This window comes from Primulina eburnea, chromosome 17 (genome assembly GCF_022965805.1).
Source record: "Primulina eburnea isolate SZY01 chromosome 17, ASM2296580v1, whole genome shotgun sequence".
Taxonomy (NCBI): domain Eukaryota; kingdom Viridiplantae; phylum Streptophyta; class Magnoliopsida; order Lamiales; family Gesneriaceae; genus Primulina; species Primulina eburnea.
Window position 1 is genome coordinate 26,430,020 of NC_133117.1, and position 27,241 is coordinate 26,457,260.

At 37.9% G+C, this 27,241-nt stretch overlaps 1 long non-coding RNA gene and 1 pseudogene across 1 annotated transcript; both read left to right on the top strand.

Moving 5' to 3' along the window:
- Positions 1-9,738, top strand: part of LOC140817995 (aspartic proteinase-like) — a 34,178-nt pseudogene extending 24,440 nt beyond the window's left edge.
- A 98-nt stretch (positions 9,739-9,836) lies between these two features.
- LOC140818289 (uncharacterized) lies at positions 9,837-23,824 on the top strand. The gene is made up of 3 exons (XR_012114940.1): positions 9,837-10,007; positions 15,230-15,293; positions 23,680-23,824. It is a non-coding gene; the product is annotated as an uncharacterized lncRNA (long non-coding RNA).
- Positions 23,825-27,241: the final 3,417 nt, after the last annotated feature.

Below are 27,241 nucleotides of genomic sequence, written 5' to 3' on the forward strand. Positions count from 1 at the left end.
ACATGGAAAGGATAACATATTTCCATAGATTTAGGATTACCAAAATCAAGGCAAAGTTATGATGAAATAAGGGTAATCGTAAATAAACTAACAAAATATGCACATTTCTTACCCATCAGAATGAACTATTGTATGGACAAATTGGTTGTTTTGTACATGTTTATTATTATAAGAATACATGGTGTTCTAGCTAGTATTTTGTCTGATAGAGATCCATGATTTGTATCTCGATCTTGGAAAAGTTTTCAAGAAGTTTTGGGGACTAAAATTACTCTTATTCCATCTTATCATCTTCAAGTTGATGACCAAACTGAAAGAAAAATACATACCCTTAAGGATATGCAGAGGGCTTATGCCCTGGATTTAAGTAGATACTAAAGTGAACATCTATCTTTGATAAAGTTTGAATACAGCAATGATTGCCATAGCAACATTGGGATTGAGTTGTATGAAGCTCTGTGTGGACAGAATAGTCGATCATATTATATTGGGATGAAGTAGGGGAAAAATCATCACGGACTGGACCTTGTCCAAGCAACGACGAACAAGGTAGCTATTGTCAAAGAGAAACTATAAACGGCCTAAGATAGGCAGAAAAGCTGGCATGATTTGAAAACGAGATTGTAGAGTTCAAAGTTGGTGAGAAATATTATGTGAAAGTCTCACCCATGAAAAGAGTGATCCGATTCAATAAGGCTGTGAAGTATCCTTATCTCTTTAAAGTTTCAGTGAATTCAAGTTTCAAAAACGAAATTTCCAATAAGGAGGGTGGGATGTGACGACTCGTAATTTTCGAAACAAGTCATTTAATAAATGAAAATTGAAATTCTTAGCTCTTGTAATAGAAAACTATAAGCTCAATCTTAAACTTAATATTTCAGCTCAAGAAGCTCGAGTAGGTCAAAAACCTTACGAATCATGAAGCTCTAATTTGTGCCAACACATTAACATGAAGTTTATAGCTCATAGACTCAATATTTTAGCTCAAGAAAACTCTATAAATTGCTGCCCTATAAATTGAAAATGCAGTTGCAAACTCAGCTTGCGCATGACACATTTATAGTGTAGGAATCAACCCTTTGGATATGATAAAAGTCCCTTTGAATCCCCAATGTTTGACCAACTTATATAAACCAATTTAAGGTGAATAGGATGCCAAAAAACTGAGTGAGAAGGGGTTGTTCAGCTGCCCATGGTTCTCCTATAAATACCCCATCTATACTTGAAGAAAAGAACACCAAAAATGCCACATATCAGAACATATGTTCATCACTACAAATGACATTATAATTTGATCTTGGATACTATGCAGATTTTATGCGAGAAGAGAGTAACTTCTGTTCATTGCCCATAAACATACATACATACATACATACATACATACATATATATACATGTATATGAACTCTAAATCTAATCTTAAACATTCATAATTTAGAAACTATTTTATAAACGTCTTGACCAACTTTCGTCTCGATCCAACGGTTCAATATGTTGCAGATGCTTTTGAAATATGACTGATTTTCAAGCATGTGAAATTCCATAAAATTCAATATTCTCGAGCCATCTCGAGTAGCAACCGGATTCTTTGTTCAAGAAACACTCCAATGGTTGTTTCCTACTATTGTTTTTTAAAAATAAAGGTAATCGGGCTTATATATATTCTTTAAAACGAGCAAGATTATATTTTAAAATTCGATCGTACACATAATGCTTTGTGTTTTTTTATATGTCTATACTTAGTTCATAACGAATGATTCGATTATTATTATTCAATTCTGAAAAGCACATTTAAGATTCGATTTCGAAATGGAAAGAATTTTATGAATTCGATAAATTGTGATATGACCCTCACACAATGAGAATAAAATTGTTATAATGCCCCTACACAGTATGATAAAACCATTATATGGCATCATCTTTTAGAGAATGAACATATAGGGACATATCAATAAACCATCAACGAAAATATGAATTTCAGTGCTTTATATACGATATGATATGTTTTTTATCTATGTTTTAAAATATGTCTGTTTTATGTCTTGACCCCTGTCTTGACATGTCCCGCAACAAGTCACTGCAAAAGTTTTGTTTCTACGAATATTGGAAAGTCAATTATGAAATTATGTTTCTATGAGTATTTAAAATTCACTTATGAAATTATGTACATATGTATATATGGAATAATTTATGAACTTATGTTTATATGTATACTTTGTTATTTGTGTAAATGATCGGCCCTCACTTGTTGAGTGTTTCTTAAAACACTCACCTCTCTTACTTGCCTCCCAGATAAGACTGAGGAACAAATGAACGATGATGAGCAAGAGACGTTTTGAGCTGATAATGCAGTTCAGAATATTAAGATCAAGCACCTGCATAATTCTATTTTCATAATATTAGTTATTCGTTGTAATCCTATTCCGCGATTATGCCATGAACTATGGTGAATTTCTATAGAAAGACAATTATTCATTTATATAAAATATTGATGTTGGCTAAATGATCCAAATCACAGATGACGATTACAGTTATGGTATGAGCTTACTGTTATACTAGTCAACCCAATATCGCGCAACACAAACACGAAAGTATATTAAACGAAAAATGAATTACGTGGTTCGGTCCTAAAACGACCTACATCCACAGGAGAAAGCTGACCAGCTCTTGTATTCAATCACTAGAAAGTATTTTGGAATTAGAAAGACATGAGCAAAACATAATACTCAAGAGTTTACAATCAAGACTACTTCTCTTTGATCTATTGTCCTCTCGAGATGATACCTCACTAGACCTTGGTAACCTTTCTATCTTTTTCAATTGAATCTCTCTTGTATTTCGCAATGTGAAGATCTGAGAATATATACATATAGAGGTCATGATCCCTTGTCCAGAGACACGGCTTAGCCAATGACTCCTTCAAGCGTTTCTTTTGCTCACCTCAAGGATAACAGAATATAACCGATGCAACCAACTCAATGGCTTGTGGCACCCACTGACTTCTTGGTCCATCCTTCTCACTAGTAGAAAAATCGGATTTTACTTCGGCAGGCTTTACTTCGACAATAATAAATTACGAAGTAATACATTACCAATAACTTCAGTAATAACACAAGCGAAGTAAAATAATATATTTTACTTCGAATGTTTAAAAACACGGACTTCACTATATTTTTTTATTATATTTTACTTCGGCATATCAATGTTGATGAAGTAAAAAATAAGAAAAATAAGTTCATGCTGAAGTAATAAGATGAATCACGCATATTAACAAAGGAAACTAAACTATACTGAACATTTAGCGACGGTTTTTAACCGTCGCCGATTTAATCCGCGACGGTTTTTAAAAAACCGTCACTATTAGCGACAGCTTTTCAAAACACCGTCGCGGATTTATATCGATTATATCACATATACGAGCTCATTATATCGATTATATCACATATCCTTTAGCGACGGCTACTGAGACTTGGTTTCGAAGAGATCTCAGTGGGAAATGCCACCCCAGTATGGTTAGTGTTTGGCCCTTTTTTCTGTAGTGTGTTTTGGCGTGTTATTTTGAGAAAAAAGATGTTGATATTTTTTTCTCATTATCCAAACATTAGTTTTCTTCGCGTGGCTTGGAACACAGATGGTTACTGAGATGGTCATATTTCTTTTTTGTTTGTTAGTGTTAAGACTTCAAAAGATGATCACGACCCTTATATGCCACACGATAATACAATCAAGAAGTATAGTTCATCACACAACACAACACCAGAGATTACGTGGTTCGGTCAATCGACCTACGTCCACGGGAGAAACCAACCGAGATTTTATTGATAGCACTTGAATGTACAAGATATGAGAGTCCGTCTCTTGAAGCGATAACTCTCTTCCTATCACTCAAGAATATACACTCTCTTCTCTATCTTTGTCTACACTCGTGTGTTCCTATCGAAGTTCTAAGCAAAAGAATGAATCTATCCTGCTGTGAATTCCAGTCACCCTTATATATGTGAAGCTTCTGCCTCTGTTAGATTCTCGATCAGTCCTTGAGCTGGCCAACCGCTCCTCAACCGTCTCCTAACTTCCAGTAGCTGCACATACACATCAACAAGTGTTTTGGTGACACATGCATTCATCAATCTTCACCTTGTCATCAAAACATAAACTTTCCCGGTTGTTCCTCCTTAATCTCCTGAAGGAGAGATTATCTTCTTTCTGTTAAGTTTACCAAGTCAAGGCATTGCCTAAAATTGGTTAGTGGCAAGGCTTTGGTTATCATATCTGCAGGATTATCATCTGTAGATATCTTCTGAATTTCAACATCCCCCTTTGATATTATATCTCTCACAAAATGTAACTTGACATCAATGTGCTTACACTTTTCATGAAACACTTGATGTTTTGTAAGATGTATGGCACTTTGACTGTCACAATTCACCACTACCTGTTCTTGCTTTATACCAAACTCTGCCACTATACCTTTGAGCCATATTGCTTCCTTAATAGCTTCTGTAAGAGCTATATATTCCGCTTCTGTAGTTGACAAAGCAACCACTGATTGTAGAGAGGCTTTCCAACTGATGGCAGTTCCAAGTAGAGTGAAGATATACCCTGTTAATGACTTCCTCGTATCCAGGTTCCCTGCAAAATCTGAGTCCACAAAACCTTCCAGTGGCTGGTCTGATTGTTCTTGTTTTTGAAACATCAGACCCAGTTCGACAGTTCCCTTTAAGTATCTCATGACCCACTTCAGTCCTTCCCAATGCATCTTCCCTGGATTAGCCATGTACCTCGATATTAGACTTATAGCATGTGAAAGATCTGGGCGAGTGCACACCATTCCATACATTATGCACCCTACACCATTTGCATAAGGTACACTTCTCATTATGCGATGTTCTTCTTCATTTTCAGGAGATTGATTCCCTGATAGCTTGAAGTGTTGCCCTATTGGTGTAGAGACTTTTGGATTTGTGCATTCTAAACCTTTCCAATACCTTACTGAAATAGCTAGCTTGACTGAGAAACAAGACTTTCTCTCCTTTGTTCCTTAATATCTCCATACCCATAATTCTTTTGGCTTCCCCCAACTCCTTCATGTCAAACTCTGAATTCAAAAGCTTCTTGAGGACTTGGAGGTCCTTGGTGTTGGTGCTAGCAATCAGCATGTCATCAACGTATAGCAATAAGAAGGTAGTTTCTGTATCATTTAATATTTTCATGTAGACGCAGCTATCAAAGGAACTTCTAATGAAGTTTATTCTTATCATAAAATCATCAAATCTTTTATACCACTGTCGAGGTCTTTGTTTTAGTCCATAAAGAGATTTTCTTAGCAGGCACACTTTATTGATGTTCCTTGCTTCAATGAAACCCTGAGGTTGTTCCATAAATATGGTTTCCTCAAGATCACCATGTAGAAAAGCTGTTTTTACATCAAGGTGATCAAGTTCAAGATCAAACTGAGCTACTAATGCCAACATCAACCTTATAGACGTGTGTTTAACAACTGGTGAAAATATCTCATTAAAATCAACACCTTCGACTTGAGGAAAGCCTTTGGCGACTAATCTCGCCTTAAACTTTGGCATTTTTTCTTCACTGTTGGTTTTCTTAATCTTATAGACCCATTTGCATCCCACCATCTTATATCCCTACGGTTTACATACTAGCTCCCAAGTATTATTTTTCATTAATGAGTCAATTTCTTTGTTCATTGCTCTTAACCATTCATGCTTGAATTTACCACTTACGACCTCGTGATAGTTAGCAGGTTTAGAAAGTTCCTCGCTTTCAGCTGTAACTAGTGCATAAGATACCATATCAGCTTGTGCATACCTTTGTGGTGGTCTTATAGTCCTTCTTTCTCTGTCTCTTGTCAGCATGTAAGTACTGGCATCCTCATTCCAGAGTGTTGTCTTATCAGACCCCTCAATTTCGTTTGTGGCTTTTGTCATACCCTCCTCATTGTGATCTGGAGGTTCTTCTGAATCCTTCACCTCAATTTGTGAGCTGGTATCTTGAATATGACTTCGATCATGGGTGTCCAACATCAGTCCATATCCCATTTTTGATTCTTCAAATGTGATATCCCTAGTGTTAAAACATCTTGGTCCAGTAGCTTCAAGATTCCATACTTTGTATCCTTTGATACCATCAAGATATCCTATGAAGATACACCTTAAGGCCCTTGGTTCAAGTTTATCTTGCTTTATATGAGCATAAGCAAGGCAACCAAAGACTCTTAAGTTCGAATAATCTGATGGAGAACCACTCCAAAGTTCCATCGGATTTTTGTAGCTCAATGCTGAGGACGGGCATCTATTAATCAAGTATGCTGTTGTTACCACTGCCTCCCCCCAAAAAGATTTTGGCAGTTTTCCATTTAAAATCATGCATCTTACTCTTTCAAGCAATGTTCGGTTCATCCTCTCGGCTGTTCCGTTTTGTTGTGGTGTCCCCGGGACTGTCCTATGCCTTGTAATTCCCTTAGCCTTGCATAGTTGGTTGAACTGATCTGAGAGGTATTCAAGACCATTATCTGTCCTTAGATTTTTCAGTCTTTTGTTCAGCTTGGTTTCCATCAACTGCAGCCACTCCTTGAATTTTTTATAAGATTCACCTTTGGATTTCAAAACATATACCCAAAGTCTTCTTGAGTAGTCATCTATTATGCTCATAAAGTACCTTCCTCCTCCATGTGTAGGAGTTCTTGCTGGCCCCAGAGATCCGAGTGTGCATACTCAAAAGGACCACTGGTTGAGTGCTTTCCAGTCTCAAACTGAACCCTTTTTGATTTTCCAAGTTTGCAATATTCACATGAGTCTAAAGTTTGGATTGAATCCCCACAGAGAAGATTTTGCTTGGATAATTCATTCAATACTCTTAGACCCACGTGACCAAGCCTCATATGCGACAATTCTGTTACATCTTAATTTCTTTGGACAACTGATAAAGATCCTATGACTGTATTTCCTTGTAAAATGTAAAATGTGTTTCTCTTGATTGCCTTCATTACAACTAGTTGTCCTTTTGAGACATTAATAGTTCCCGCATCAGATTTGAAAGAGTATCCTTGTGATTCAAGAGTCCCTAAAGATATTAGGTTTCTCTTAAGTTCTGGCACAAACCTTACTTGCTGTAGAATTCTATCCACCCCATTATACATCCTCACTCTTATGGACCCGATCCCTTTTACCTTGCAAGACTTGTTATTTCCCAAAAGGACCATGCCCTCCTCTGAGTCATTAAGAAGTTCAAACCATGACTTTGTGGGGCACATATGAAATGAACAACCGGAGTCCAGGATCCATTCATTCTCTGACTCTTGATTTGTGACAGCAAGTACTTCTTCTTCTTGATAGTTGTTTAACACCACTGCTGCCTCTCCTTCCCCCTTTGGTTTATCATATGATCTATACTTTCTTTCAGGGAAATTTCTCTTGAAATGTCCTTCTTTATGGCAGTGGTAGCACTTGTATTTTGTTTGACTTTTAGATCTTGATCTGTTCTTTGGATTAGGCTTGTAATTACGCCTTTCTGGTCTTCCCCTGACAGAGAGTCCTTCACCTTGAATCTCCTCATTGAAGAGTTTCCTCTGAAGTTCCTTGGCATTTAAGGCAGCTTGAACTTCTTCCAGTGTGATTGATGACTCTCTTCCATACAGCATTGTATCCTTGAAGTTCTCAAAATTCTTTGGCAAGGCATTCAATAAGATCAGGGCCTTGTCTTCATCTTCTAGTTTAACTTCAAGGTTTTCGAGATCATCAAGAATCTTGGTGAACTCGTCGATTTGATCTCCAAGATTCTTGTCGTCCCTGATCTTGAAAGAGTAGAGTCTTTATTTCATATACAAGCGATTTGCTAGGGATTTTGTCATGTATAACTTCTCCAGTTTCAACCACATAGCGGCAGTGGTCCCTTATATGCCACACAATAATACAATCAAGAAGTATAGTTCATCACACAACACAACACAAGAGATTACGTGGTTCGGTCAATCGACCTACGTCCACGGGAGAAACCAACCGAGATTTTATTGATAGAATATACTTGAATGTACAAGATATGAGAGTCCGTCTCTTGAAGCGATAACTCTCTTCCTATCACTCAAGAATATGCACTCTCTTCTCTATCTTTGTCTACACTCGTGTGTTCCTATCGAAGTTCTAAGCAAAAGAATGAATCTATCCTGCTGTGAATTCCAGTCACCCTTATATATGTGAAGCTTCTGCCTCTGTTAGATTCTCGATCAGTCCTTGAGCTGGCCAACCGCTCCTCAACCGACTCCTAACTTCCAGTAGCTGCACATACAAATCAACAAGTGTTTTGGTGACACATGCATTCATCAGTTAGAATACTTTGCCATTGTGTGAGTTTGCATTCCGTGCAGGTACAACATGGTTGAACAAGGTCTTGTCAAGGAGCCCGTGTTCTCATTTTGGCTTAACCGTAATCCGGAGAAAGAAGAGGGGGTGAACTGGTTTTTGGTGGAGTTGATCCTAATCCTTACAAGGGTAATCACACGTACGTTCCAGTGACCAAGAAAGGCTATTGGCAGGTTGGTTGTCAAGATACAAAGGATATGGTTTGATTAATATAGTTCTTTCTTTAATACTTAATTTTCTGTTTACAGTTTGACATGGGTGATGTTCTCATTGATGGTGAAGAGAGTGGTATGTATGCTGCAATGCTTCATGTTGTTTCATTTACTGTGATTAGAAAGATATAATGAATCAAGAATATGCTTTCTGTTAGTCTGTAAGATGGTTTTCATTCAGAATTTTCTAATAATATGAACTGTGATGAATTAGCCTTGCACCTCTGTATTCTTAGGTTACTGCAATGGTGGATGTTCAGCTATCGCAGACTCTGGAACTTCTCTCTTAGCAGGTCCAACTGTATGTGCTGGCTCCACCCTACCAAACCAAGTCTTAAATTAACTTCAATTATTTTATCATATTAGTGATATGGGAGGGGAGTGGTTTTTCGGTTTTCGTAACCTACTGTTCTCGCTCATAGTGTTTTGTGCTTATTTCTTGTATGTCTGTAGACGGTGGTTGCGATGATTAATCATGCTATTGGTGCTGCTGGAATTGTCAGCCAAGAATGCAAGGCTGTGGTCGAACAATATGGGCAGACAATTATGGATTTACTAATTTCAGAGGTAGTTTACTAAGTTAAGTTTACCTTCTTAAAGGTTTCAGGTGTCTCCTGTTTGTCTTTTCTGAACCTGGTATTCCACATGACCTTAGGCACAACCAAAGAAGATTTGGTCCCAAGTTGGTCTATGCACTTTTGATGGACGTCATGGTGTTAGGTTTGTCCCTTTCACTTTCCCTCACACCGATTTTAATGTGTCCTTAATGATTAGTTTTGTGAATGTTAGATTTCCATTCATGATTCTTTTTTTTTGTGCTTGATGTCTGCACATAGTGCGGGCATTGAGAGTGTAGTAGATGAGAAAAATGGTGTATCATCTGGTTTGCATGATGCTATGTGTTCTGCGTGTGAAATGGCTGTTGTTTGGATGCAAAATCAACTGAGGTAGAATCAGACACAAGATCGCATCTTGAACTATGTCAATGAGGTAAACTTTATTGTTTTTGGGATGAAAGTTTTTTGTTTTGATATTAGACTGGTTGACACATAAAACTAATGAAATTTCAGCTCTGTGAACGGCTTCCAAGTCCAATGGGAGAATCCTCTGTTGAGTGTGGAAGAGATATTGGTTCCCTCATAACGGATTGAACTCGAGACTTTTGTAGGGAATACAGCAATAAATAATGATTTATTAGGTGTACAGAACAGAGATGATATTTTTTCCCATTTTTCGTCGTTTTGCAAGAGATATTTGTGACAAAAAGCTCCAATTTTGTTAGAGTAAATCTGAATCAGTCCATTTTTTAGTGGCTTTTCCTCGGATATATAAACACCCGAGTAGATTGAATCTGCTCTCACTCCTTCATTTTGCTTTACACATAGCGAGGCGTTCCTCTCAGTTATAATCACAGGCTAAGGTTTGTGTTTCTTTTTCCTCTTTCTTCTGTATTTTGACGACCCGGCTTAGAAATCATGGTTTAAAAGGTTGTAAATTTCAGTTTCTTGATAACTCTTGGATATACTTTTGGTTTTGTGGATACATTTTTTGGGTTACTTGTGGATTGATGAATATGTAATTGTGGATTCGTGGATATTAATAATTTTTAGATGGATAATTTATGAGTTTAATTATATTAGTGTATTAAGTCATATATTGCGAAGCCTTTTTTTAACAATTACTTCATCAAAATAAAAAAAATGTAGTGTAACAGGTAAATTACTTCGTTGTTATTTGCAAATTGTGAAGATATAATATTAAATACTTCGTCAATAAGAAATCAGACGAAGTGATAGAATTAATTTACTTCAAAATTTTCTGTAAAAGCGAAGTTGTTTTGCGCAATTACTTAATCAAAATACAAATTACTGAAGTCTTTCGAACCACTTACTTCGTCACTAAATGTAAATTGTGAGGTAACATAATATAAAATACTTCAACAAATAGGATAAATGCTGAAGTTATAGATTGTATTTACTTCCACAAATAGGATAAATTGTGAAGTTGTTTGTGTTTATTACCTCATCAAAATACATAACTACAAAGTCTTTCAGATGAATTACTTCGTCGATTATTGTAAATAATGAAGTAAACTATTATAAACTACTTCGCTAAATAATAATTAAGACGAAGTTACATATAATATATTACTTCATTATTTACAATAATCGATGAAGTAAAACATTTTTGTTACTTCGGCACCGGTCCAATTCTGGACCGGTTTTTCTTCGAAAACCGGCCAAAGACTTCAGTATTTTCAATTATACAACTTCGGTTATTATGCAAAGTAAAAGGTACATCTATTACTTCACGTCCATATACTTCGGCAATTAACTACCTTATTACTTCATTGAATACGCGAAGTAAAAAGCGATTTTTCTACTAGTAACTAGTACCCTTAGGTATCTCATGATCAATTTCAAGGCTTCCCAATGTGTGCTCCTAGGATTTGACATGAATCTTGAGACACACTCATGGCATATGACAGATTTGGTCTAGTACAGATCTTCTCATACATCAAGCTCCCCACCCCACTTGCATAAGGAACCTTTTCCATTGGGTTCTTTTCAGAATCCTCTGCTGGAGACTGATCACTTGACAGTTTGTAATGTTGTCCCAATGGGATAGTAACTTCCTTGGATTCATGCATCTTGAACTGTTGGAGTACCTTCTTGATATATCCGCTTTGATTGAGAAATAATGTTCCCCTTTTTTTATCTCTATTTATTTCCATTCCATGTATATTCTTGGCTTTCCCCAACTCATTCATGTAGAATTTAGAACTCAACAACTCTTTGAGCGCTTGAAGATCCCTTTTTTTCTTGCAATTAGCATGTCTTCAGTATATATCAGTAGGAGTGTACTTGGTTGAGCACCTTCACCTTTCATATATATACAACTGTCTAGCTTTCTTCTAGTGAAGTGTATTTGTGTCATAAACTCATCGAACCTCTTGTACCATTGTTTAGGAATCTGTTTAAGGCCATACAAGGATTTTTTCAAGAAATGCACCTTGTCTTTGTTCTCTTCCCTTGAGTACCCTTTGGGTTGATCCATGAATATGGTTTCCTCAAGTTCTCCACGGAGGAAAGCAGTTTTGACGTCTAGTTTTTCCATTTCTAGATCCAGTTGTGTGACAAGAGCTAACTTGAGTCTAATGGAACCGTGTTTAACAATTGGAGAGTAAATTTAATTACATTCAATTCCCTATAGTTGTGTATACCCCTTTGCCACTAACCTTCCTTTATGTCTAAGAGTGGAGTTGACTGAACCACCTTCCTTTACCTTAAAAATCCATCTATATTCAACTACTCTTTGCCCTTTTGGTCTATCAACAAGGTCTCATGTATTATTCTTATTCAAAGTTTCCATTTCATCATTCATTGCTTTCATCCAATTATTTCTTTCTTTGCATCTCATGGCTTCATTGAGTGTCACAGGTTGAGAGATCTCCACCTGTTCAGCTACGGTGAGTGCAAATGATATCATGTCAGATTGGGCATGTCTCTGAGGCCGTTTATATACTGATTTTCTTTTGTTTCAGATTTAGATTCAGATTCTTTGAACTGGATACATTTCTCCTCATCCTATTTCATTTTGGTCTAGGGATAGTCTTATAGTGTAATGCCCGGAACACTGATTGACATTTTTGAATTAATAGATATGTTATGAATAATGTATATAGAGATCAGATGTGGGAAATGAAGAAGTTTGTCATGAAACCTAGAATTTTGAAGGGATGGCCAAAGCCATACCGCACCTGCACTGCATTTCCTACCGCCCCCGCGGTGCAGGGACAGAAAATGAGATTTTTTATTCGAAGCAATACCGCACCCGCGCTCAGGAACTTACCGCACCCGCGGTAGATGGCCAGTAGGGTAGGAAAGTTTACAGAACCATGACCGCACCCGCGGTCTAAAAGACACCGCACCCGCGGTCGTTGATTTTAGGAAAATAAAAGGGCTTCCATTGGCACAACGCACCCGCGGTGCTGCATGCGAGAAATCCACCTTCACTCCTTATGTTGACACATGGAATGGTATATATACACTTGGTATATGATTCATTCTTTCTCATTTCAGAGACAGGAGAACCGAGAGAATCCAAGGGAGAAGACTTCATTTCCTTTTGATCTTAGACTTGTAATTTTGAATGAATTACATATCCAAATTGTGAACCAAGTAGAGATTTGTATTCCTCTCCTCAAGAGCTTCAAAAGGATGTGAGTATTGCTCACTTTCAGCTTGTTTTGAAATATACCTGTTGGGGAAAATTAGATATGATGGTTAGTATGTGTTCTTGATATGTTGAGCATAGTATATTCGCGACTGGATCGAAAAACGGATATGTTATCCGATTGTTATGAATTTTTAGCATGGTATATTGTGTTCTTGGGGAGTATGAATTGTTGAGATGTGGTTATGATAAGAATTATGAGATGTGAGATTGATTTTGTGGTGTTGATATGACCGGTGTCGAAAATTACGCTGTTATGCCGTCAAATTGTATCAGAATCGATTAGTGGATTGTATATGAGTTGCTTTGAGTTATATATGTGGATAGATGACATCTAGACATTGCCATTTCAGATTTGTATTGGCCACTTTAAACTCGAGATTTTGACTACGACATATTGTTCGACACAAAAGGTATAATTCATGTGATTGTGGGGAAGATACGACTCGAATCAGATTTGATTGGAGTTTCCCAAAAATCTCTTGATACATAGGAGCAGACTTCCTCCGATTGTAGACATTCGATACAGACACGACCAAAGTCTAGGAGTAAGACGTACAGTTACCCCGATTGGGAGGGTAGGTAACAGACAGTGACGTCTTATTCACCCCGGGATCCCTAGAGTAGAGTCGAGTTGAGTCAAGACATTATTTGATTTGCATTGCATGCTTATATAGATTGGTTTCATAGACTATGGAACCCATTATTATTGCTTTTATGCATGATTCATGATTTTATGTTAGCATGTATACATGTTTTATACTGGGATTTGTTCTCACCGGAGTTTCCGGCTGTTGTTATGTCTGTATGTGTGCATAACAACAGGTGGGACAGGATCTGGGTCACGATAGAGATGAGATCGAGATAGCGTGGTGACTACGGGCGCAGAAGATGACTAGTGGCTCTTACTAGACTTGTAGTATTTGTAGTTATGGTTTGTATTAAACTTTACACTAGTTTGGATTTATGTATTAGAATGAGACATGTATTTTATGTTGTAAACTAAAACATAGAACTCTCTTATGCTTGACTTATAAACATTAGAATTAATGTTAAAAAGCGAAAAATTTGACCCACATTTTCTCACAGATCCATTAAATCCCAGATTGAATCGATTAGAGCCCGGGTCCCCACATATAGGATCCCCAATATTCTCCACTATGACATGGGAGTTAGTGATGAAGTAATGCATCCATTGATAAGAGAGTATCCCATCTTGGCCTCATCAAAGATAATATTCCTTGTGGTAAAGCACCTTGGGCCAGTTTGTTCCAGATTACACACCTTCTACCATTTAACACCTAGTGGATAACCAATGAATATACACCTTAGTGCTCTGGATTCTAGTTTATATTGCTTGACATGAGCATATGTCAAACACCCAAACACCTTTAGATTTGTGTAGTCAGGGGGTCTGCCATACCAGTACTCCATAGGTGTCTTAAACTTAAGGCACTATGAAGGGAAATAATATTGTCAAGTATAAAAGAATTATAGAGCTAAATTATTTACCTAACTATATCTTTTGATTTAAATTAAGTATGATTATATTATGTGGTTTTGCCTTCATTAGGATAACGAGATAATTGTGAAAATATATTTGAGCACACATTTAAGATCTCATATTTATGTGGATGATTTGATAAGATATGATATCAATGTTTAATATAGTTTATTTCTAATAAAACTCTTACTTTCCTTGATTAATAGGTTTCTTTGTGAGATAAGGCTCCCATATATATAAAAAGGAATACCTAGGACTTTGAAGTGTGGCCGTTCACTATTAAATATAATACACGCACTTTGCACGCAAAAATCTCAGGGAAAAAGAGTGTCAACGTTGTTGCTGCTGTGAAGACTGCCGATAGCAAGAGTTGCCTTAAGTGTTGGGAACATCTGAAGACAACATCTGTGAAGAAGTTGGCTAAAGACTGTTTTCGTGGATTTCCTCTTGGCATCACGTTTTGCTTTCTTGTCTTGGTTTTTATTCTGGTCGTTTGGTTTTAGAAAGCATTTGTTTTCTCAACTCGTTGAGGAAATTGATTTTGGTACAATCACTAGTGATAGGTTTTGTGTAAACTGTGTGGTTTTCTAGTGATGAATTTTTGCCATAAGGCATCGCACAAGTATTTATACTTGTGCATATTTAATCTCGTCCATTTATTTATTTAAAACGAATTTGTGTTATAAAATTTAATTTTCCGCTGCATGTAGATGTTGTCCGAGATGTGGTAACATCTGGCACAACACCTAATTCTGATAAAACACACATTTACTGTTTTACATCATATACTAATATTTTTCATTATTTTCGATACCTGTTGGACAAAATAAACCTAACAAGTGCTATCAGAGCCAACTCTTTATATACTAAGTGCTGATTCTGGTTTTTGTTTTGTTTGACAGGAAAAAAAATAACTAATGGACATCTCGTTTGCAAGCGCTGCACTTCGACCACCAGTACTCGATGGTACTAATTACAGCCTATGGAAGGTTATGATGAGATAATACATAAAATATCTGGATGAACAGGCATGGCAGCGTGTCATCAATGGATGGACCCCACCAGTCGTGATGGATCAAGAAGGTGACAAACGGCCAAAGCCTGAAACTGACTGGACTGCTGACGAAGTGCAAAATTCAAACCATAACTCAAAGGGAATGCTATATTCACATCGGTTGATATGAACATGTTCAGTTTAATCACAAACTGTACTTCGGCTAAAAGTGCATGGGATATCCTTCAATGTCATTGTGAAGGGTCTGAGAGTGTGAGACGAACCAGACTAAGGCTGCTTACCTCCAAATTCGAGATGATGAGGATGGAAGAATCTGAAAGCATACTCGAGTACGATCGTCGCCTACGGGAGATTGCTAATGAGGCATTCAGTGCTGGAGAAGCTATCTCAAGTGAGCGTCTAGTAAGCAAAATCCTCCGTTCTCTGCCTGAAAGGTTCAACATAAAAATCTGCGCAATAGATGAAGCTAAGGACACGTCTAAGATGTCAGTGGAAGATATTATCAGCTCACTACGCACGTTTGAGATGAACCTGGACATGCAAAAGAAGGATAAAGGGAAGACAATTGCACTTCAAACTTCAAATGACTCCTACAATGAACTCCTTCAAATATCCCAAGAAGTCAATGATTCTGATCTCTGTGAGGACTCTATCTCCTTCATCACAAAGAAATTTGGTGATTACTTGAAGAGAATCCGAGATAAGAAGGATGCACAGTCATCCAAGTCTCCGAGCCTCCCTGTACCTGAAAGGCCACAAAGATTTCCTGCGAAGCTACAAATTCAAACAAGGAATGAAGGCAAGGGACAATTTAAACCAAGGAAGTATGATTCGGTGCAATGTAGAGAATGCCAAGGTTTCGGTCACTACGCAAATGAGTGTGCAAACAGATTACGCAAGAACAAAGGCTACAATGCATCTCTAAGCGATGAAGAATCAGATCTTGAGGAGAAGACCACTGATGAAGACAATCAAACCTCCCTGACTGCACTACTGACAGAAACCCGCTTTCTACAAGTGAATCCTTTAGGTGTTGCCCTAGGTGTTGCTACACCTGGCCGCAACATTTGTGAAAAATCAGTCTGCTTTAACTCTACAGTTTCTGGTAACTTGAGTGAAGAAAATCTGGAGGTTGATGGTGAAGAACTTACTCTTGAAAGTGTCCAGGAGCTTTATGAAGAATTGTTTGAAGATTGGACCAAGAGAAACAAGCTTAATGCAAATCTCATGAAAGAAAATGCCGAACTGAAATCGGTGGCGAAAGAAAATGCTGATCTAAAAGCAGTGGTTGCTAAACTCGAGGTAATTTTGAGCAAAAAGGATTTAGAACTTGGTCATATCAAAGAATAACTTCAAAAGGCAACTGAAACCCTGTCCAAGTTTAATTCGAGCACATAAAAGCTTGAAACCATTTTTTCAATGGGAATAGATGACAAGAAGGGTCTGGGATTCAAAGACAGTGTGTTTGAAATAGGTGAGTGTTCAAAATCTACTGTGTTTGTGAAAGGAAAAACTGAAACATTCACACCATCTCAAACTACATCTTCAACCAAAAGCTCTCCAACAAAAAGACAACATACTACACATGTCCCTAAGAGAAGAAAACGAAGGTATGTATGTCATTACTGCTTTAAGCCTTGTCATATCAGGCCCTACTGTTTTAAACTCAGGGATGATCGCATGAATCGAAAGTCGAGCCAGATGTTGCCCCGAATGTTGTACAACATTTCCCGCAACACCTTCTATCATCGACCTACAGTAAGACAAATTTGGGTCCCAAAGGTAAAAACTCACTGTAAAGTTGTTTATACTTCGTTGAAAACTAATACTGCAGGTCATTGGTACTTTGATAGTGGAAGATCACGCCATATGACCGGTTCTAAAGAACATCTAACCGATTATGTTGAACAAAAGTGTGGTAGAGTGACCTATGGAGGGGGAGCAAAAGGAAGAATTGTAGGAAATGGTACACTGAATGTTGAAGGACTGCAAAGGCTTCACAATGTGCTCCATGTTGAAGGATTAAATTCAAATTTGATAAGCATAAGCCAATTATGTGATGATAATTTGTTTGTTAAATTTGATAAACATAACTGTGAAGTCTTTGATGAATCAAATGTGTGTATTATGACAGGTACAAGGTCCTCAGACAATTGCTACCAAATAGGAGAAGACCTTTCATGCAAGCATGTGCAAATCACTGAACTTGATCTTTGGCATCAAAAACTCGGACATGCAAATTTCAAAACCCTGAAAAACTTGAGTAAGTACGATGCAGTAAGAGGTATGCCTAATCTCTCTACTGGTGTACCATATGTGTGCGGTGACTGTCAAAAGGGTAAACAGACTCACGTGCCGCATCCAGTGTTGCCAACACCTGGGACAACACGATGTCTGGAATTACTACACATGGATCTTATGGGTCCTATGGAAGTTGAGAGCTTCGGAGGTAAGAAATACTCTTTCGTGTGTGTTGATGACTTCTCCCGTTTTTCATGGGTTAATTTTATTAAAGAGAAGTCAGATACGTTCGATGTATTCAAAAATTTGATCACAAGAATCACTAACCTCCACAGTCTGAAGATAAGAAGGATTAGAACTGATCACGGTAAAGAATTTGAAAATCGCTCATTCTCATCCTTTTGTGACAGGAAAGGTATTTCTCATGAATTTTCAGCACCAAAAACACCACAACAAAATGGCATTGCCGAACGTAAGAACAGGACTTTGCAAGAAATGGCAAGAGTAATGCTAACTTCAAAGAACCTTGCAAAGCATTTTTGGGCAGAAGCCCTTAACACAGCATGTCATATTTCAAACAGGGTGTATCTAAGAAGTGGATCAACCATGACCTCTTATGAAATTATTATGGGAAAGAAGCCTAATCTTAGATATTTTCATATTTTTGGCTATGTATGTTACACTTTGAATGACAGAGATCAACTTGCAAAGTTTGACTCAAAGAGTGATAAGTGTTTATTTTTGGGATATGCCACTAATAGTCGAGCTTATCGCATGTTTAACTTTAGAACTAGGACTATTATGGAATCCATTAATGTTGTTTTTGATGATTGTGCAGACCTCAAAAAGAAAACTGCTGAAGATGATATTGAAGACCTTCTGGACAAGTCAATCTCACTGGAAAATACAGATTTTGCCCCTGATGTTGCACCATCTGGCACAACATGTGACACTGAAGTCACCGAACCTGAAGAAACACAGTGCAATGATGATACAGTAGATGATGGACAGATTATTCCAAATAAAATCCAGAAATATCATCCATCATCTCAGATAATCGGAAATGTGCGTGAAGAGGTCCAAACTCGAAAGAAAGAAAAAATTGATTACCGAAAAATGGCTGGTCTAATCTGCATGAGCTCCACATACTCACAGGTCAGATTTTCATGTTTCATATCCGACATTGAGCCTAAAAATGTGGATGAAGCCTTGAAAGACGAGTTTTGGATAAATGCAATGCATGATGAACTTGAGCAATTTGTTCGAAATGATGTGTGGAACTTGGTTCCACCACCTGACCATGGCAACATAATTGGTACAAAATGGATCTTTAAAAATAAAACCGATGAGTCAGGAAACATCATTAGAAACAAAGCAAGGTTGGTTGCTCAAGAGTATACACAGGTTGAGGGGGTTGACTTTGATGAGACCTTTGCTCCTGTTGCCCGTATAGAGTCAGTCAGACTATTACTAGCCATTGCATGCTACTTGAAAATTAAACTCTTTCAAATGGATGTTAAAAGTGCATTTTTAAATGGAATTTTGAGTGAGGAAGTATATGTTAGACAACCTAAGGGGTTTGAGAATCCACACCATTTGGATCATGTCTACAAGCTGAAGAAGGTACTTTATGACTTGAAGCAAGCACCACGTGCTTGGTATGGGAGATTGACTGAATATCTGCTTGAGATTGGTTTCAAATGAGGTGAGGTAGACAAAACTCTTTTCATTCAAAAGTCCAAAGGTGAGATTCTTATTTTCCAAATCTATGTTGATGATATAATCTTTGGTTCCTCATCTCAAAAGCATGTTAATGATTTCGTTGAGTGCATGTCATCTACATTTAAGATGAGCATGGTTGGTGAATTAAGCTTCTTTCTTGGTTTGAAAATTAAACAAATGCATGATGGCATCTTTTTGTGTCAAAGCAAATATGCGAAGAATCTAATTAAGAAATTTGCAAATGAGAACACCAAACACATGAAAACTCCTATCGGCTCGAGTGAAAAATTGTGCAAAGATGATGTTGCTGAAAATGGTAACAACACCTTATATCGTAGCATCATAGGTAGCCTCCTGTATTTGACTGCCAGTCGCCCTGACATCATGTTTAGTGTGTGTTTGTGTGCTAGATACCAATCTAATCCTAAAACTTCACACTTAAGAGCTGTAAAATGTATTCTACGTTACATAGCCGGATCCATTGAGCTAGGATTATGGTATACACACGAAACCAACTCAAATTTGGTAGGATTTTCTGATGCAGATTGGGCGGGTGATTTAGATGATAGAAAAATTACATCTGGGGGTTGCTTTTATCTTGGAAATAATCTAATCTCATGGCATAGTAGGAAACAAAATTGTATATCACTTTCAACTGCAGAATCTGAATATGTGGCAGCTGGAAGCTGTTGTTCCCAACTGTTGTGGATGAACCAAATGATAGAAGACTATGGCTTTAAGAGTGAAACTCTAGTTGTTTATTGTGATAATTCAAGTGCAATCAATATTTCAAAGAATCCAGTACAACACTCTCGAACTAAACACATTGACATTAGACATCACTTTATTTGAGATTTGGTGGAGAAAGGATTGATTCGAATTGAGTTTGTTGGTACAAATAACCAATTGGCTGACATATTCACGAAAGCATTAGATTTCGAGAGATTCTCCAACCTTAGGAAATCTCTCAGCATGTGTTCTGCTTGATCATTCATAGATGTTGCCCCAGATGTTATAACATCTGGGACAACACCTAAGCTGCATGTGCATTTTTAAGACTTAGGCATACTACATTTCATTCATACGGTGATATGCTGTGTTGAAACAATGTGGCAGAAATTTCTGATGCATGTACAATTCCTTATTTTCCTTTAAATCTTCGCACCTATACATTTGAACTTTGTCACAAAGAACTTGGAGACTGGCCACTTGACTCTAACCAATGTGTCAAGTCACCTAAGAAAATTGAAAAATAAAGAGACGGGTCTGTGATTAGAAGGAGAGATGGTAACAGCTACCTAAAAGAGCCCAATGAAGGCTGTGCTTTTAGTGTGGGAGCTACCCCTTCCAAAGATTAGCACAAATATAGGAGAAAATGGAAACAGCTACCTAGGAGAGTCCAATGAAGACCGTTCTCCTAGTGTGGGAGCTACCACTCCTATGTTCAGAAAGTGGATAAGTCACCAAGTGTGAAGAAAATTCAAATTTGTTTTCTGGAATTGTGCTTGCTGTCAGGAGATGTTGCCAACATTTGTGACTACACTTCATCTGTACACATACCTCATATTTGCTCTTATGTTTCTATTTATGTTACATTCTGTTTTATGCATATGTAAGTCATGCATAAACATATCTCCGTGAGTATTGTTGTGCACAAGGATATTAATACTTCAACAAAGGAAAAATTCGGTGAAAACTCAGACTGTGCAAAAATGTCGAATTTATGCGATTCTTGTTGTCGAGTGGAGTTAAATTCGATGTGGGTTTAATTCTGGAATATTTGAAATTGGTATTGCTCTAAATTAATTCGGTAATCACTGGACAGGGCTAACGGCTAGTTGTTCATATCGCCTAATTACCGTTGGATCAATTAGTTACTAATTTAGTGCTGCACTGTGATTTCATGATAATCTCATCTTCTCTACACCGCCTTTCTCACTCGCATCCCTTTAAACCCTCGAATCAGTTTCATTTGTACTCTCTTACTTTTATCTATAATTCCTCTCTACCAACGCCAATTTAATTTCCAATTCACCGTCCATGGCAGGCAAGGGTTATGATCCTCTTGATATTCAAAGTGAAATGGGACACACAGAAGATGATGCCCCTCACGAGCCAACATCTACTGGCGTAACGCCTCTACCGCTGGTGGTTTCGGCTGAAGAACCAATGCCTCTGGAAGTAATTTCCCCTGGTGAACCAGGGAATGCCTACGATGTTGATAATCCTCCGATTATCCAAGTGTTTGACCCTCCGCGTCAACCAGTCCGTCGTTCCAAAAGAAAAGCAGGGTATAACCCTGACTTGACCACCTCGAAGCGATTTCGTCGCGAAGGAGAGGGACCCAGCTAACCATCGCTTGTTGATCCTGAATATTCATCTGGGGATGACTCTAATGATGCTGACTATGAGTTTGTGGCGCGCAAGAAGCCTGCCCCTCACCTTACGACGAGAAGCTCTTCGTCCAGGGAAACCACTGAATCAGATAAACCCGCACCCAGAAGCTCTCCACCATTGGCCTCACCACTTCGTGATGAGGAAATTACGTTGGCTCAATTCATGGCTAACCTGAAGAGTCAGCAAGTTCCTCATCCCTCTGGAACCGCTGATCCCATTGCATCCAGTGCCTCCGCTGATACGCTGCAAGGTGATGTCCCTGCCCCTGGGAATGTTGTCTCAGATGTGGAAGACACTGAGGACACCATTGACCTTTCCGCATATGATCTGGCTAGCCGCTACAACAACATGTTTTATTCTGAAACATCTTTCTCCAATTGGTCTCTCTATGTCAATCGAGAGTTTATTGAAGAACGAAATGCGGATCTGGACACCTTCTCCCGGTACAATTTAATTGAGTTTTTAAGATCTCGAGGTATGTTTTCCACAGTCTCCTCTGTTATACCTTACTGTCATAAGACTGTGCTTGAATTCTATGGCAATCTCTCCTCGAGTGTTGGAAATCCGCGATCCGCAAAGTTTGGCCAAGTTTTTGTGTGCAATCGGGTATACAACTTCAATCCTGATATTATAAATGCTCACTACAATACACCTGCAATAGCAGAAGGGCCTCCACCAGATCTTAATGAAGTCAACTCCGTCCTCATGGGTGGTCTGGTCAGTAAATTCCCTGCTCATCCCGCCAAGGTCTCGGCTGCCAAACTCACTTCCTTGTACTCAGTCCTTCACAAGGTTGCAACCCGAAACTGGACCCAAACCACTAACACCACCGTGGTCACAAAGTCTTAGGCCCTAACTCTCTTTGCCATTGGCAACCATACTCATAATTTTGGACGCATGGTCTTTAGTTTGGTTCTACAATATGCCAATGGGGGTCTCAAATTATCCAAGCTCCTGTTTCCCTCTCTTATTTACGGAATCTTGGAAGCACAAGGGTTCATCAAGGATATCACAGAACCATTTACTGAGCCTAAACAGTTACTAAAAATTGTTCTTGTCCTGCTTCAGGGACCTAGAAAGATTGACCTCCCCTGGTCTGAGTCAGCTCCAGAACCGACGCCAGGACCCTCTCAAACCGCCTCTGCCTCGGTACCCCCTTCTAATGAGCCTTCTACATCTGTTCCCTCCACGTCTGGATATGTGAAGATATCAATCACTGGTGCTCAGCGTTTTCTTGATCATGCCCTTAAGAAGATAGCACAAGCCAAAGCTGATTTGGCTTTCTATGAGGATGTGACTATTACCATCCAAGCACTGTTGGCAGTCGGAGTCTTTCATGGACAAAAAGGGGGAGATATTGATGCTGGTGTTGGTCCCTCTGGAACTAAGGATGACAGTGATGAAAATGAGGAGGATGATACTGATAGTGATGAGGATGATGAATGAGGGTTACTGTTGTAATGTTTATGAGATATCGGCTCGCTCTTCTACTATTTTGCATTTTCTCAGTGTGACTAGGTTCTTATGTTTTTACTCCTTGTGTAATCAAAGAATTGGTGCAGGTGTTGTTCTGAATGTTGCCAACATTATTAACAACACTACTACTAACAGTATTTTATTCAGGGGGAGACAAACAGTCTTGAATTCAGGGGGATTTGTTTTGAGCTGCCAAAGGATAAATGGGTTTGATCTCGTTTTGTCCAAGAAAGGAAAAAAGGGGGAGATCGAAGGGAAATAATATTGTCAAGTATAAAAGAATTATAGAGCTAAATTATTTCTCTAACTATATCTTTTGATTTAAATTAAGTATGATTATATTATGTGGTTTTGCCTTCATTAGGATAACGAGATAATTGTGAAAATATATTTGAGCACACAGTTAAGATCTCATATTTATGTGGATGATTTGATAAGATATGATATCAATGTTTAATAGAGTTTATTTCTAATAAAACTCTTACTTTCCTTGATTAATAGGTTTCCTTGTGAGATAAGGCTCATATATATAAAAAGGAAGACCTAGGACTTTGAAGTGCGGCCGTTCATTATTAAATATAATACACGCACTTTGCACGCAAAAATCTCAGGGAAAAAGAGTGTCAACATTGCTGCTGCTGTGAAGACTGCCGATAGCAAGAGTTGCCTTAAGTGTTGGGAACATCTGAAGACAACATCTGTGGAGAAGTTGGCTAAAGACTGTTTTCGTGGATTTCCTCTTGGCATCACATTTTGCTTTCTTGTCTTGGTTTTTATTATGGTCGTTTGGTTTTAGAAAACATTTGTTTTCTCAACTCGTTGAGGAAATTGATTTTGGTACAATCACTAGTGATAGGTTTTGTGTAAACAGTGTGGTTTTCTAGTGATTAATTTTTGCCATAAGGCATCGCACAAGTATTTATACTTGTGCATATTTAATCTCGTCCATTTATTTATTTAAAGCGAATTTGTGTTATAAAAGTTAATTTTCCGCTGCATGTAGATGTTGTCCGAGATGTGGTAACATCTGGCACAACACCTAATTCTGATAAAACACACATTTACTGTTTTACATCCTATACTGATATTTTTTATTATTTTCGATATCTGTTGGACAAAATAAACCTAACACACTAGATGAACTTATATTAATTAAGTAACAGGAAGTGGTTACAGCCTCTCCCCAGAAACTATTTGGCAATCCAGCATTTAATAGCATATACCTTACTGCTTTCAAGTAAAGTCCTATTCAATCGTTTTGCAAGTCCATTTTGATGTAGGGTTCCAGAAGCAGTCTTGTGCCTAACCCTTTTGCCGACAGAATTCATTGAATTGTTCAGAGCAATATTCAAGGCCATTGTATGTTCTTAGGTGTTTGAGCCTTTTATCCAATTGATTTTCAGTCAATATCACCCATTCCTCGATCCTTGAAAAGGCTTCATCCTTTGACATCAGAACTTATACCCACGGCCTCCTTGAGTAATCATCCAAAGTCATAAAATACTTTCCCCCACCATGTGTGACTATCCTTGAAAGCCCCCCCCTCCCCCCCACATCAAAGTGAACGTACTCAAAGGGCCTGGTAGTTGAATGGCTCCCTTGTCCAAAACTTACTCATTTTGCTTTACCAGAATATAGTACTCACAAGTTTATGGACCTTGTATCTTGTCTCCACAAAGAGGATTTTGTTGGGACAGCTCATGTGGCCCTTTTTCACTTATATGACCAAGTCTCAAATGCCAAAGTTTTGACTTCATGTCATGGTTTCAATGTTCGCAGATCCACCTATGACTGTATTTTCAAAGATAATACATAGAGAGTTCTTTCTTACAGCTCTCATGACAACAAAAGACCCTTTGAGCATTTTCATACTTTCATTATTGGATTTGAAGGAATATCCATTCGACTCAAGGGTGCCTAAGGATATGAGGAGGTTCCTCTTAAGTTCAGGAACATACCTTACTTGTTGCAAGATTCTATCAGCACCGTCATTCATCCTCAGCCTTATTGTAACACCACTGACCAATTTTATAAAATAACACAGCGGAAATTAAAAATTTTACTTGAAGGGAAGAAGGATTAAAAATTTTCTCGACATAAAACATTTACAATCAAAAGTATATATATGATCAATAAAGTGTGGCAACAAAATACAAAATATCATTTTTGATCATGTCAAAATGCTAGCAAAATATCTTTCCTCCTTCCATCTTCTATGCATATGACCTCGGCTCCAATCAACGTCATGGCCCGTCACTCTTATCTGCATCACATGAAACTGAAATGAGTATAAAACTCAGCAAGTGGAACTCTTACATAACAATGGATACATATCATACTCTATAAAACATGGCTTTGAAATCATTAAATACCACCTAACTCTTGAAACATGAATAACATAGTATAACATAACAATAACAATGGTATTTCTCTTTTCTCTGTTGGATTGATATCTAAATAGTATCTCTATCTCTGTACCCATATCCCATCGATATAAATCAATACTCTGTTGGGATATAAGCCTATGGTCGTTGATCAACTAATTGCATGCAATCTCTGACTATGTATCTATCAATCCAATAAATCATTTGAACTCTCTTTTGTGCATTAAATCAAACACTTTGCATACTCTTTTCTTTTGTATTCCCTTTTACACAATTGAGACATATAAAAGCCTCTACTATACAACAAAGTGTATTTATACATAATATAAATCAAATGGAAGGGAATAACATGTTAAAACCATTGAAACACCATACATATATTATCATGTGAGCACAAGGAAATGAATTCTACTTACTACACTTGGAGCACTTGATTCTAAACTCTTGGTACAAATCCTACAACAATAAACCATGTATCGAACCATCAACATCTAAATAATCACAAACCCATATCATAAAACCCATAAAAACAACACAACTAAACATACCATGATTTCCCAACATCATAATCCAAATAAAAACCAAACCCACAAGCTTACCTTAGCTCCTTAAACTCAAAAGAACCTTGTTCTCACTTCAATAATCCAACAATAAACTTGAATCAAAGAAATGAAAGAAGGGAATAAGAACCCTAGCTCTCCCTTGAGCTGAAATTTTGAGAAGTAGAGGAAAGAATGAGGGAAAATGAACCAAATCCTTGTCTTATATCACTTAAAACTCGAAACAAGAGTTTACTGTTTACGACCGCAGCTGCGCTAAAATTCTTATCGTGGGTGCGCTAGGCAATCTCTACCTCTTCCAAAAATCCGAAGGCGACGACCGCGGGTGCGCTCCTTTTCTACCACGGGTGCGGTGGCTGCTCTGCCCAAACACCGCGGGTGCGGTGGCTTTTCCAATGCGGGTGCACTGACGCCTCTGTCCAATCACCGCGGGTGCACTGCAAAATGGAGTGCTGGTGCACTGACACCTGAAGCCAACATAAACTTTGCAAATAAAATCGAATCGCAACGCCGCTTCTCTTCATAATCTGGCAACACTCCCAACAAGAAAGTTGCACCTCCATGTCTTATCTAACCACCTCAATTGGGCTCATACCAATTGGCTCAACATACAAATTACCATGAATTAAATCGCAACGACGCTACCACATAACCACACATCAACTAAAAACAACAATACTATAAACCATAAATCACAATTCTTAACATCAAAACTATACTTAAACTTAACCAAATAGTCCATAAACACAAGAAATCTTAAACTGTACCGTTCACCAAGCTTGGATATTACAATCTCCCATCCTTAAAGGAATTTCGTCCCCGAAATTGACGTCATTGCGCAAACAACTCAGGATACTTTTCTCTCATCTCATCCTCTGGTTCCCACGTGGCTTCTTCAATCAATTGATTCCTCCAAAGTACTTTAACACTGCCGATCTCTTTGTTTCTCAACACTTTAACTTTGCGATCCAAAATCTGGACTGTAATCTCTTGGTACGTAAAATTCGGTGTCAAATCCAATGGCTCGTGACGAAGAACATGGGAAGGATTCACAATATACTTCCTGAGCATGGAGATATGAAAAACATTATGAACTCTGTCAAGATCTGGCGGTAGGGC